Source organism: Patella vulgata, chromosome 9 (assembly GCF_932274485.2).
Source record: "Patella vulgata chromosome 9, xgPatVulg1.2, whole genome shotgun sequence".
Lineage (NCBI taxonomy): Eukaryota > Metazoa > Mollusca > Gastropoda > Patellidae > Patella > Patella vulgata.
The window spans coordinates 17,223,622-17,237,926 of NC_065887.2; the positions used below are offsets into that span (position 1 = coordinate 17,223,622).

The following is a 14,305-nucleotide window of genomic DNA, read 5'->3' on the forward strand; positions in this document are numbered from 1 at the left end:
CTTTTTGTCTTTCCATGGTCAGTTTACTAGGAAATATGTAATTACCTAAAAACGACTGGAAACTTCTTCTTGCAAGGATTTCCTCCAGGGTCGACATCCTGGTCACGGCGCCAAAAAAGAGGGGACTGTAACACTATCCTGTGTCTCGGCAACAAAAAGGAATGGGATAGATGGGACTATCTTTCGTCACGGCACTAAAAAGGAATTAGCTATGACATTATAGATGTGACACTTTCGTCTATTTCTTTCTTCGACTTTACGTTGTGGGATCAATTATTTCAATCATCAATTAACTGACTCTGGAACACCGTTTATGTTGTTACTAAGTTTATACTTTTCGAGTTATTAAATATCCACGGTCTGAGTTTAATATCCTTTCTATCTCAGACCAGAACGGCTTAAACGTGGCAAGAGCCACATACTTCTTGATAGTTCTACATAAAGTTCGCGCTAGGATGATGTGTTCACTCTAGCCTCTAAGCCGAGGAGGCTACGATGTTCCCCTCTCGGGCCGCTCTATGATATCTGAAGGTAAATCAAATCAGCTCCCTCCTATATAGAGGAAGTATAATGTGTCATATATTAGGGCGGGAAAATTACCATTTTTGGGTAAGTGTTTCGTAAAGGCACCGTTTTACGTCAACAATATTCTAGTTTATTGTACTAATCCGTGCACGAGATGAGTGGACTATAGTACCCTACTTCCAGCAATTGATACTGACATAACTGTCGGTGAGTTAGTCTAAGATAGTAGTAGAATAATGCAAGCTACTTCATTACCCTAGTTTTCGTCACACATCATGTAGGTAACGAATTTCTATATTGAACAGAACACCTTTCTTATAACTGAAATAAAGCCTATAGTATTACAAATGTCCAAATCAGAAACGGGGGTAATGCCACGATCCTATTTTGTTTCTGTATCCATACAAAATATTTGGACAAGAGCCTGATGCATATCCGATTCGTGAATGTCAAAATGTTGAATAAACTTTATGGTTTTATTAACAGTTTCCGTTCCGTTCCGCTAATATGCCTTGCGTCTGAGGTTATGTACATGTCGAGTTTTATAGACACGAATACTTCGGTGAGGAAATAGATGGAAGATCATATCTCTAACATATTGCACGTATTATGAATATATATATAAACGTTTACCTATTAGATATATCTACTGCCCTCTTAAAGTCACATTCGTACGGCTAAATGTCTGCTAGCAATAACTGCTTTCTGTTATTTGCGTCATCTCCCGATTCTCCAAAACTTTGTTACAGATCTCGCTAAGTTTAAATTGTTTGGAATGTGCTTAATAAGTTCTCTTACATATGTAAAATTGTTGGACGCCAACATTAATAATGGTGACGGGAGTGTATACCGTGTCGGCTTAAGCTTGCACGGGTTCCCTGGCTGAATAGTGAGCAGAGAGCATATTCCGGAGCACCCCCATAGTAGCCTTACTGTAGCCGCGAAAATTGTATGCCCCCCCCCTCCGGTAACATAAACTATGACATATTTATTTATGGTAACAATTCGGGGGACCCTTATTGGGACTCCTGGCTGCAGCTTGTAACCCCACCCTCTAATCAGATCCCAGGTGTATAAGGTAACAAATTACAACAAACTTCTATTTTCGGATCTATATTCCTTGATTAGCAATGGTAACTGGCACTGATAATATGTCGAACAACGCACTACACCGATTTGTCGTTACAGCATTTCCCCAGTCAGTGCATGTCATGCACGATAATTCCCTATCGCCGTCAATACTAACGCCATACAATACTACTACACACTACTTCATTATTGTGAAAAAATGGCAAAATCAGAGGGGTTTTTTAGCAGCTGAGCTGATTTGTCGGCGATAGATTGGCTTCTGACAGTGCATATTATATGGCAAAAGAAACGTCGGGGACAACCTGTCGTGCTGTATGATTTACCACAAACCGACGATTATTTGTTGGCAATGGAGATATGTCGATAAATTAGCCTTCGTTTGCACAGGCTTTTACGTGGATGAAATAATCTTACATTTATATTGAAATTAACAGTTGCTTTATCGATTATGATAATTTAAGAACTCGAAAATAGTGCACGGTCATTCAGCAAACCTCGGCGCATACCGGTACCCTACATCTAACCTCGGCTGTATGGCGGTAAGTGATATGTAGCTACACCCATACAATTGTGATTGATGCAGCTACTGGTTTACATATAAAGAAAGCTTGTCGCTTTTAGAAAGAAGTTCTCAAAATGGCGTCGTTTGAAGAGTGTGTAGAGTTTTCTTTGCAAAGTTGTCCTTTGTTTAAAGAAAATCGGATAAACGTGAAAGAAAATCATTCAGACATTGAAAGATTTGTATGATGGTCAGGGGTGTGTATATGAAACACTCTTCACAGGCATCTTCATGGGCACCGCCATTTTTTAATCCGGGAACTTGAAAGTAGTTCCAATGGCAGAATTCGTCATACAGACGCGGTTAGATGTAGAGTACCGGAGTCTGCCGAAATTTGCCGAATGATTGCGTAACTTTGATTACAATGTCTCTTAAAAAAACCTATGACGACCTTTAGGAATATTGTAATTTGTTGTTATATCATCGATAGCCGATACCAAGCACGATACCAGTTTTAGTCCATAGTACGCTCGTACTTATCAAAATAAAGCCGATGTGCATGTGACTAGCACGCGTGCGATTTGGTGAATATTACGTGTGTTTAAGATGCTATTGTATCCAGCAGGGCAACCTTTGTCTTAAATAAAGACAAGTACATACCAATACCTATACACTTATAACCATCATGTTCTACGTAAATAAATCACCAGACCGCTCACTTTACAAAAGCATTCTAACGTATATCCCTTGATGTACATGTATAATAATCTCTATATTTTCATTTATCTCTTGGGATGATTGAGGATATAAATTTAAAAATATGTTGCTGTGTATTTGCTTTACGCACTAGCATCACCTTTCACAATCTTTCTGGATTGGTAGCTAAAGTAATTTCAACTCTTGTTTCACACATGGCGGCTACCTCTTAACATAGATGGGTTACGAAGCATATATGCCCGTCGTCATTGGTCCTGTTGGTCCAGTAAAGAAGAACGTTAAACCTTATTACTTTTTTTACCTGGAATTTGAGTCAAATGTTAAAGAATTGGAGTTTATTTTTAATTCAAATAAACGGAATGAAAGAATTGTACTAGCCAACATCCTTCATTCAGATGACCCAAACCAATGATAAGATGAATTGAGATTTACTTATCCTTTTGGAGTGGCTGTAAAATATGTGCATGCAAATTGTATATAACCCAAACTCTAACCCGTGTGTATCGCGGTTTGTAACACGGGTGAATCTACGACGTTTTGGTTACAGAAGTTTTTAAGCCTAACCCTAACAAATTACCTCCCATTAGTACCAAATTGGTCAAACAGATCCTTGTATTTAGCCCCCACACCTTTCTCTTGATACGCCTGCGTGATAATGCTTAAATATTTGTTTACCACGTGATATAAGTACATTAACGTATCTTAATGCAAAACATTTGATTACATTATCTAATCATGTCATTATTTAAATCAAGGACACTTAATTATAACATACTGATGATAGTATTATTCAAACACGTAGACATTTAGGGGATCGCGTGACTAAGTGGGTAAGACGCTGGCTCGCTAGTCTAGCTGTAATAATGGGAATAGGTTTGGGCCAATATTTCAGAAACAAACCTACGTTTTAATTGGAAACCTTCGAGCGAATCTGTCCCAACATTTTTTACATTGTACATGAACTGAAAATGTTAATTGTACAAAATACGGTGTTAGCCGAAATGTTTATATTGTGAATTTTTAAATTGTAGTTGCGCTTCAAAGGGCGTCTAAAGAAGTTGTTGTTGTCCTTCAAAAGAGCATCTGAAGAAAACAACTCTTTGTGACCAAACAGATAACTGTTTTGTTGTAAACAGCTTCCGGTGTATTATTCAAAGCTATTATCTTACAATGTTAGTATATAATACAAGAGTTTTATCACGTAGTACTTTGATAATACTCAAAAGATTATATTCGGTGACTTCTCTAAATAGGTTAAAAGTCCGGCTTCTGTTATATAACTATTTGGGGTGATGAAAATACCAACTGTCTATTTAATCAATTACAGAAAATAGAAAATGCTTGAAAAATACAAAAATATTTCTTTTAATTTCAAACGCTTTCTGGGGTTCTTAAAATATGTTGCCCTAAAGACATTTTGTAAAAAGACATTTGTATGAAATTACATAAAACCCCATAAATAAAATACATTAATTTGAAAAATGATCTTGCAATCTTACTCTCTGACGTTCATAAAATATGATACAGCCCTAACTTCAAAAGAAGTCAAATATTTTCTGTTATGTATTTTCTTTTTTTGTTCGGGGCTTGAAATGCACTATAGAAGGTATTTTTGTTTTGTTTTTGTTTTTTATTTTGGATTTAACTTAGATTTGTGACAGGCATCCATTATTTTCTTTAATCCTATGAAAATGATCCTTGAACATTGAACGAATTTTTGTTCAGATGAAGTCATAGTGACATCAGTATATTATTCTCTAACAAGAATAAAATCCTGTTATTAGCTGGAGATTAAAAATACAACATACTACAGATTTTTTTCTTTCGAACAAACATACAGGGTTTAGTTCTGGTTGAACAAATATATACTGACGTCAACACGTAACTATAAAAACAACTTATTAGTTTATACAATTTGGAGAGTGTAATTGAAACGGTTTATATTTGTCACCTTAATACAACCAATGTTTCTGGTGAAATAAAGACCGTTCCAATATTTAGCTTTTCAAAAACGTTTTATTCATTGGTCCCTTAAAGTCTTGGCGTAGGTTCTTTATTTTGAGCGTCAGTGTATAAGTAAAGATGATAGTCAATTCTTCTGAACAAATGTCGAAAGGCCTGTTACTGTAAGATCGCGTGGGGATGGCTGGAACGCCCACAATAAAACAATTTGATTAAAACACAGATCCTATTTCGTTTCGTTTTAAATAGTTCCAAATTCCGTTTTACTTACACTAGCATTTGGAAGCGTTGTTATATAACCCACATTCTGGTTGATGTGAGGAATTAGCCCATGAAACAGTCTGTTGCAGCGAGTTTTTGGCGTGCGATGCACAGAACTGTGGATATCCTACTAGAAACATCAACGCTGGTTAGTTAATCAAATGTCTGACGTCATAGGGTCAAAAGCTACTCGTATGACCAATGACTCGACGTTCCACCACAACTGGTCAGATCTTCATATAGTAGAGGCCATCGATAGTATAATAAAATATAGATCTGTATTTTAATCAAATTGACAATAAGACCTAGTTATGTCAAAGAGGATCTTAAAAACGCTAACCCCCTTTGATATCGTTTGTTATTTCGAATAGTAATAAGTTCTATGCGGTTATTATCAAGAATTACGTGAATCTCGATGATTCATGCTACCTTTTTAACAACTGTAACCGATCTGTGAATCACAGCCCCCCCCCCCCCTACTTCAGGTTTAACACATTTCAACAATTGAAGCGGAAACGGTATCAAAGTGGTTACGTTTGTTTTGTTGCTATGTATTCATTTCTGATTGTAATATAAATGTATCTATCATAATAGAAAAATATGACAGCCTAAATGTTTCAAGGTCGGTTGCTGACATGGAAAAAAACGCAAACCTCATTATGTTTTATAAAAAAAAAGCAGTTTAAAAATTATAGGAAATTTAACGAAAACAAAGCTTTTTAAAAATTTTAGTAAATAGTGTTAAAACTAAGGCAAATGTTTTGAAGGTAAGGTGATGTAAACATTATGGTAAATGAGTTAAAAGACAAAACGGTGTATATAGTAAATGTGTTAAAAGACAAAACGGTGTAAAGATGTGAAAACTATTTAAGTGAGTTAAACACAAAGCTGGGTAAAGACTATTTTAAATGAGTTAATGCCATGTGTACAATTTATGGTAAATGAGTTGAATACAAAGAGGAGTAAAAATTATGTTAAAGTGATGTAAAACTATTAAAGTTAGTTAATTACACAGTTGGGTAAAGAATAATGTAAATGAGTTAGATGCAAAGCGGGATACAAAAAAACTATTTTAAATGATTTTATGGCAAATCGGGGTGAAATTAAAACTATTTTAATTGATTTTAAGGCAAAGCGATGTAAAAACTAAATATGTTAGCGCCAACACAGCGTAAAAGCTATAGTAAATGAGTTAAATACAATGTTATGGTAGAAAAATGTGGCAAAGGAGTTAAAGACAAATAGGTCGTAAAAACTATGGTAAATGACTTAAATATAAAGCGGAAACGTAAAAAAATAAACTTTGGCAAATGAAATAAAGACAACTATCGTAAATGAATAAATACACAGCGGAGATGAAAAAATGTTTTGGTAAATTAAAGACAAAGCAGTGTGTAAGACAAGATAGGGTAAATTAAATGAAGATATAAAGCGGAAGCAATTATCTTAAACCTTGCCACTTCCCATGTTTATTATTTGTTTTGATTTGTTTACACGATATTCTGTAGGTGATATTAACACTAATAAAGAATTGCGCAAAGGTGAAAAACATTGAAAATGTCAAGGTGAACACATGAATTAGACACAAACCAAATCTTTCTTCTTTTATCCGACGCATATTTAAAGTAATATCCCCTCATGTTATAGTCTTATTCTTTTAATACCTTTTTTTAAAATGTCCTATTTTTTTTATTCATTTACCATTCATAATGTTCACACAATGGTCAGAACAATTACAGTTGACGAATACTAACTTGCTGATAAAAATAATTATAGTTAGATTTTACCTAAAACTCACTGACAATCACCAAAAACCTACATACCAATAAGAAGATTGGAGTTCAGCAAAAGCTGGTTTTTGCTTATCTGATTGGTTATTGTGTAATTATTGTTATGATTCTTATTTGCGATCTTTTTTTAATATCAGTATTAAGTGACTGGTTTGAATTTTTTGTTTTAGCATGACTCGTTGAACTTTAACTTAGCTGAAGTCAAAACGTAAAGTCAATGATGACACTGTTGAACAGTCGCCATTTTAAGCCAAAACCGAAAATTAATCAACAAGAAATATTCGAAATGAAAATTTAGGGCTTGTCACATTTACTAAACGAAATAATACAGCAGATCAATCCAATCCCAGACTTCAATTTGACCTAATTCAGAAGGGACTTGGCTCCTTTTTTTTTTATTAATTATTGATTTAAAAATATTCGAGGTCATGTGTATATCAGTTTTATTACTTTCTTACACTCGCATATTATTCAAATTATGTTATTGTTATTAAAAGTCAGGTTTACACCCATCCATTAAATACTCGTGGTCAACTGTTCTCTAATCATGTCCACCGTCATGTTCTTTTCGTACTTGATTTATCAGCCGTGTGCTATACCTGTAATTCATGCTTTTGTTTACAACATAAAGCAAGTGCACCTGGCCACAGGGCAACCACATTGTTTGTATAAATTTATTTGGCTTAACCATCAAACTTTATCGTGGGAACATGCATACACACATTCAACAAGAGGGCAATAACACATTCTTTGGTGAAAAAATAGTTTTAGCATGTCAAAATCCAGCCCGGTAACTTCAAATCAACATGTATCACCATGGACGAAATTATTTTATGTAAATAGACAAATATAAAATGATTAATTATAGATTTGACAGGTGGACAGATTAAAATGATTATACCGCTTTGATCGATTTCATTAAATGCGACGTGTTGATTTTTTATGATATGGAGAAACAGTCCCAAACAAATTTTAAAATTAATTGACAAATCAACGTCCGCTTATTATTTGGAAATGAAAATTAAATCGTATAGTTCTTGATCCACTATTAATCGGAATGCCAAATCAGATCAACCTAAATTCAATACTTTATTTTTACCTAAATCAAAAAGGATTATCTCTTTTAAATTATTCAACATCTGAACGTGAATTATCGTTAGAAATCCTTTATAAACATACGCCTTTTTGAATGGAAATTGACTTTATCGTTACTTAATTACCAAATAAACTCATCAGTATAGTTTGCATTAATGACATAATGGAGATTCACGGTGGCTTGGTGAGTAAGGCGCTTGCTCGCCTACCAGGATGTTCTGGGTTCGATCCTGGTGTTGGCTAAGAATGTTTCTCGGGATTCTCCGGCCTGTTCCCCTTGTCAGCGGTGCTGGGCGGTGGGCCTGACACAAAAAAAACTTCTTGTCTTTAGGATGGGAAGAAAAATCATGGCCCCGTTTTCATTATGCCATGGCAGCTAAAAATCGAAATGAATATCGAACGTAGCGCCACTTTCGGCGCGAAATTGCCCCCATTTCATTCTCTAATGACATATTTTGGATATGGTTTCTCGTTTGGTCGAATTATTTTTTTCCTAATATAAAAAATAATCAAACGTTGTCAGATTGTCATAACGACAACATGACAATTCAAAATGTCTAATTTGATTTGATCAGATGGTTGATACCATAGCAGAAATGACATGAAATGAAATGGGGTTATACGTCCTTCTATTCTGCTCCGACTGTGCTAATGAAGAGGGAGGTATCATAGCCTTATATAATGTAAGTTGTCTAGATGTAGTACATGATGAGGTAGATACTATCTGTCGACAATTCAAAATGTCTAAACCCCAATTTGAGTAAAATATAAATTTGTCGATTTTATTAAATTGTGTGTCGCGATTTATTTTACTGAGTGATTATCTGTCCACATTTAAAATTGCAGGTCCACAAGACAATGTTAAGATAAAACGTGGTTTGTGTCGACCACTAAAATTATTAGACAAACAAAAATTGAATTATACAGATTGTTTCTCATCACTAATCGAAACAACACATCGGACAACCTGAACGTAAAGCTGGGTGGCTGTTTTTGTTGCGATAATTAAAAAATAGATAATGTAAAATGAAGATAATAAAAAATGAAAATAATGAAAATGAAGATAACAAAAAATGAAGATAAAGAAGATTGCCAAGTACCATTGCTACTATAAAAAACAGTCTCGATTATCCATTTTAACATTACTTAATAAATCCCGGCCATCCGATAGTCTATAGAGTTGATTATGGGCTCGTCATGTGAATAATCGATAGTTTATATAACATTTTAATCTAGCAAAAAGACCAGCAATAGGCAGATTTAGCTCTTACATAATGCACCTTTAACACATTATTTCGATCAAAATTAAAGGTTTGGCTCTTTAGTTGAAATTAATCAATGCTGCAAGTTGGGCATGAGACCGACTTTAAATGTTGGGGGGGGGGGGGCTGCAAATTGGGAATTAAAATCGCATAATTCATAAAAAAAAATACAAAGTACGAACATGATATATTTATTTTCAAACCATAATGGTGTCATTAGTATCGAAATACTTATTTAAAAGAAAATAACAAACCTTTGTTGTTTTCATTTTATGGTTTTATAACCAAACTGTCATTGTATTTATATATAGATGTGTCATTTCTTTATATGATACAAGTCATTGTATTTTAATTTATTTGCAACAGACTAGCCTGTGAAACTGACACTATGACTAAATACGAATTTTACATTAAGGTGTCATACTCCATTATTTCTGTGTGAATAAAATTTAAGTTGCCACTTCCTTCTACAATCCATCAAGCATCATTATCTTACAGTTATAAATGGCTTAGCCTTTAATTGGTTTATCCCGAAATTCCTTACGCTACATTATTACTTAACCAGCCCAACATCAAAAATAGAAATACTTTCGCATACATGTGGGCTTTAACATTAGAAGTTCCTCGGTGTTGGTACTGAAAATCAACTGGGAAAATAAATTGTTTATCGCTTAAAGGAAGGGAAGACTTGATGACTTGTGGCATCAGCATTTGTTTCAATACTGACCAGAGAACAGGTATAACCTATATTAATTAAATCATCTCCGAAAAATAAATTGAACATGATTTGTCAAATAATGTCAACGCTTGGTTTCAGTGCTACGACGCCATAGCCCAGGACTGTACAGCATATTTGAAGCTTATAACTGGTCCCCGAATTCATTCACTTGATTTAATGTTTGATGCTTGTAATTTCTGTGCAGTTTGTGCCCCCACCCCTTGGACTAACTAATATGGCTTCTTAGAAATTTTAAAATGATACAAATGAAAGTATCAAGTATTGGTTTGAATCTGTGAGTAATGACAGGTACGCCACTTGTTACAAATATATAAAAGAAGTAACAACCAAAATATGTACTAAATACGCTGTTTATCTACCCCTAGGGTACAGCTGTAGGTATCACTGTATGATGTAGGTATCAATCTCCTTTTAACTTTGACCCTTCAACAACCTTTATACCTGAACTAGTGGAGTTGATAACTAATAATCTCTTTATTCAAAGAGGGGCTATCCCCAGGGCAGATAACTACCATATGAATATTTATTGAGCCTATCAATATCGAGATTATTAAAGAATGTAACAGAGTCAGTCAACCAAAACATTAAGATTATAGGCTATTCGACCACGTATACTTCAAAAACAACTACAGGCTATTCAACTGAAAATTGCTCTTTTAGAATTTATATCCGTTTGAATAGAATTATTAAATATTGTATTAGACACGAAAAGAAACTTGATTCAGCGATTGGTGGGTGGAGAAGAAATTGGTATTATTAACGACTTTAAATGTGTAAACGGATATATTAGATTATTAAAAACCATCGCCTCTCCCATATGATTTTTTAAATAAATCCCCTGTCCATGCTAAAACCGGAACTAGCTGTACAGGAAATGAAGAGTGCCAATATTTTATGATGTTGTGCTTCGATGATTTGTAGGCTCAAAATCTGATTGGTCTCAATTATACTACGGAATGTAAACAATTTAACACACACATAAACCAGCGACCATTTTAAAACACAAAGAGAGTAAGGGGTGGGGTGTTAACGTCCAATCGACAGAAACTGGGTCGTTTCGGAATTAAGATATGGGTTTAAAGCAGTGTGAGGAATCAGGGGAACCGGAGAGAACCCATGAGGTTGGACAAACGACCCTATTCCTTGTCACGTACAAGCGGAGAATCGAAACGACACCACTTGATCCAGTGATAGACCATATGGTCCAATGCGCATTAGAATAGTTGCCCACCCCACCCGCTTTCAAAATGAGAGAAGAAGAAACTACACCATTGTCTGCGATATTAAGCAGATGGCAGCGGACGTAGAAGACCACTATTTGCAACAATAAAGAGTGGTCCATCGTGTGCGGTGGAGATCATTAGTTGTGTTAACTATGCAAGTCAAGGGTTCGATCCCGTGTTTGTGCGTGACGAGGAGTCATGTCCCTCCCTGATCTCGTGAATGTCCTCCGGGTACTTCATTAGTTGTGTTAACTATGCAAGTCAAGGGTTCGATCCCGTGTTTGTGCGTGACGAGGAGTCATATCCCTCCCTGATCTCGTGAATGTCCTCCGGGTACTTCGTTTTCTTTCCACTACTAAAGACACCAGTGCTCAAGCAAATTATTGAAATAAAATATGAAATAATGTTAGTTCCAAAATGACCTGGTTAGAGTTGAACGTCATCTAAGACTATATGAAAAGGGGAATAACTCGTATTTTCAGTCGATGATTTACCTGCAATGAAGCATAGTTGTCATTCAGCTCATTACGTGTCATATATCTTGAGGGTATACTTATTCTGGCTATCATTAAAATTGATAAAAGCCGATACATTTCGACTGATGATAATCAGTGTCAATAGTCGTATATTATACAGCATATATCGTTACATATCTATATAGCTGAAGGCTACTTATCACCACCCAGCGAACATCAATCACGTGATATGTTTTTACCCGCTGGCCACTTCCATATAGAGTGTTTAATGACTTTATACCAAGATGACTTGTTTTGATATATAGATATATTATTTAAGTTACTAAATATAGCTCTGCAATATTCTCACTCTTTAACTATTAGACTCCCCTTGAGAAGTATGAAGTTGATGGATCTCCGTGTGCACTGTGCAGTATAGCTATTTGGGAGCAAATATTTCAGGTAATAAGGCCGTAGATCTTATTTGGAAGATTACTTCCGAATAAATTCTCCACGGCACCGACTGATAGGGAAAACCTCTTGGTTGGTCACAAAAATGAACCCATAGTCAAGCCGTCAAAACGGCACTTACAAAACATTTGTTATGTGTTGTTTAATGGTCGAGAGCGAGACATTAAGTAATATATTGTAACAACAAGAGGACCGTCAGGTCCGAGTGTTTTTACAATATATTACGCAATGTCTCAGCTCGAGACCATTAAACATCTTAAAATACAGACACTCCGCACGTGCGTTTACAGTGAAATACGTCACTCGAGTCTAATATTTGACAAGGTACGATTGGCAAGTGGCCCGTACGATTATTTGAAATAATGGTACGCCAACATCAAAGGGTGACGTCACATCTGTATTTTAAAATTTTATAAGAAGTATTCATGAAATAAACATTGATGAGACTCAAACTAACAAATCATTGCTAGTGTGAGGAAACTGTATATAGTGCCCTGAAGAAGACATACTGTGTAATTGATCACAAAAAGACTCCATCCGTTTTCAAGTCGCCAAGGTGACCCTTACCAAACATTTGTTATCTCAGAGTTTTTATGAAATAAACCAAAGTTTTCATGAAAGAAATCAAAGTTTTCATTAAAACTTTTTCAAGAAAGAAATCAGAATTTTCATGAAAGAAACATGGACACTGGCCAATATTTCAGACCCCAAATCTGACGAATCATGGCTAGTGTGCGGAAACAGTTGATCCCGGTAAATCGTAATAATTTGTTTCATCATTCAATTACAATTGTCGATGACAAGGGGTGAACAAAAATGGACACAATTCCCGATACCAAATAAGGAAAGAAAAAAAAACGATTTTAATTATTTGCGTGTAAAGATATTGTATCATCGGTCTTTACAAGTAAGACATAATAGACCAAATTGTGAATCGTCCTCGACGTCCTTTCCATTGTATTCGTTTACATAATTAAACAAAAACGTTAAATAACCTTTTTCTCGATAAACAGTACAAAGCTATATAGGAGGGGTCTTCTTTTTTGTTCTATGTAGAAAATAAAACGTCCTTCTAAATAATATTTGAAATATTTCTATACAATAAGAAAAAACAGATTTATTATGAAATATAGAGTTGTATTTCGTGTGAAATGTACGCCTGGGTGAATATTTGGAAACATGATGTAAATTATACAATTATCTTTATACATTGCTTACGATTGCTACAAGTTTTAAACGCCCATATCCAGCTTAATAACACAAAATGTATCCCACTGCACCCAAAAATAAACTCTCAACAATTTGATTATAATGGAAATATTGTAATCGATGTAAGCATTCGGAAATTCCTTAATAATTTGGTGTATCTCGAAGACTTGAGGATTTCAAGTAACTACAAGAACATTTCTATATGACCCCATCGCCCCCCTTTTTTTAAAAAGGGATCACCAATTAGGCCTCATCAATTTGAATATCTGTTCTTCGGGAAAACCTTTAAAAGAGCACACTCTAGTTTATTCAGTTAAAAATAAATGAAAACAAACAGTACTTAGTTACTCTTAGTAGCTTTCAGTTCCAAATATTTAAAGTTTTGAAATTTAACAAAACACCGTACATATCATTAGTGGGTTATTTATTGGTCAAAACCCCGGGAAAGTAAAAATTAAAATTTGTTTGGTCTTACTGTACAAATGGGTTAGTAAGCTAGCCTCCAACACGAACCCCTAAACCAGGCAAATATGATTCTAGCCCTTTTAAAACAAAAGCTAGAAATCATTTAACGATGAAGACTTGCCGGGCAATAAACATCTTTATGTAAACTTCCAGTGATGGATTGTCAACGTGAACATATCCCCAACAGAAAACGGAAAATGATGGCTGTTGTGGGATTTGGCGATATCCATGGATTCTTATTAAATAACAAATATTCGTTATGGTCGTTATGACTACTCTATAGTCGTTTTGACTAAAAGGTACGTCCGCTTTGACTAAATATTAGAGCCTCAGAAACAAACTGTCTTCAACTTTAAAGTAGCTAAGTCTCTAACTCAATATCATCCTAAATCTTCAACATTGAAAACACGAATTATTTGTCAATTTAAAACAACATTGATGCTGTGATCTTACCGGAAAAAGATGGGCTTCTGATATCCAACATTTAAGACAAAATAAATATTTTACCATTGGTACATGAATCGTGTACCATAATGCGTTTCA

The 14,305-nt window shown here is 34.9% G+C and overlaps 1 protein-coding gene across 1 annotated transcript in view; it reads left to right on the forward strand.

Annotated features, from left to right (window-relative positions):
* Positions 1-9,918: 9,918 nt before the first annotated feature.
* The window catches only part of LOC126832036 (innexin unc-9), a 78,062-nt gene continuing 73,675 nt past the window's right edge, over positions 9,919-14,305 (forward strand). Inside the window, exon 1 of the mRNA XM_050562732.1 lies at positions 9,919-9,937. The gene's annotated coding sequence lies outside the window, so the exon portion shown is untranslated. The remainder of the gene's footprint in view (positions 9,938-14,305) is intronic.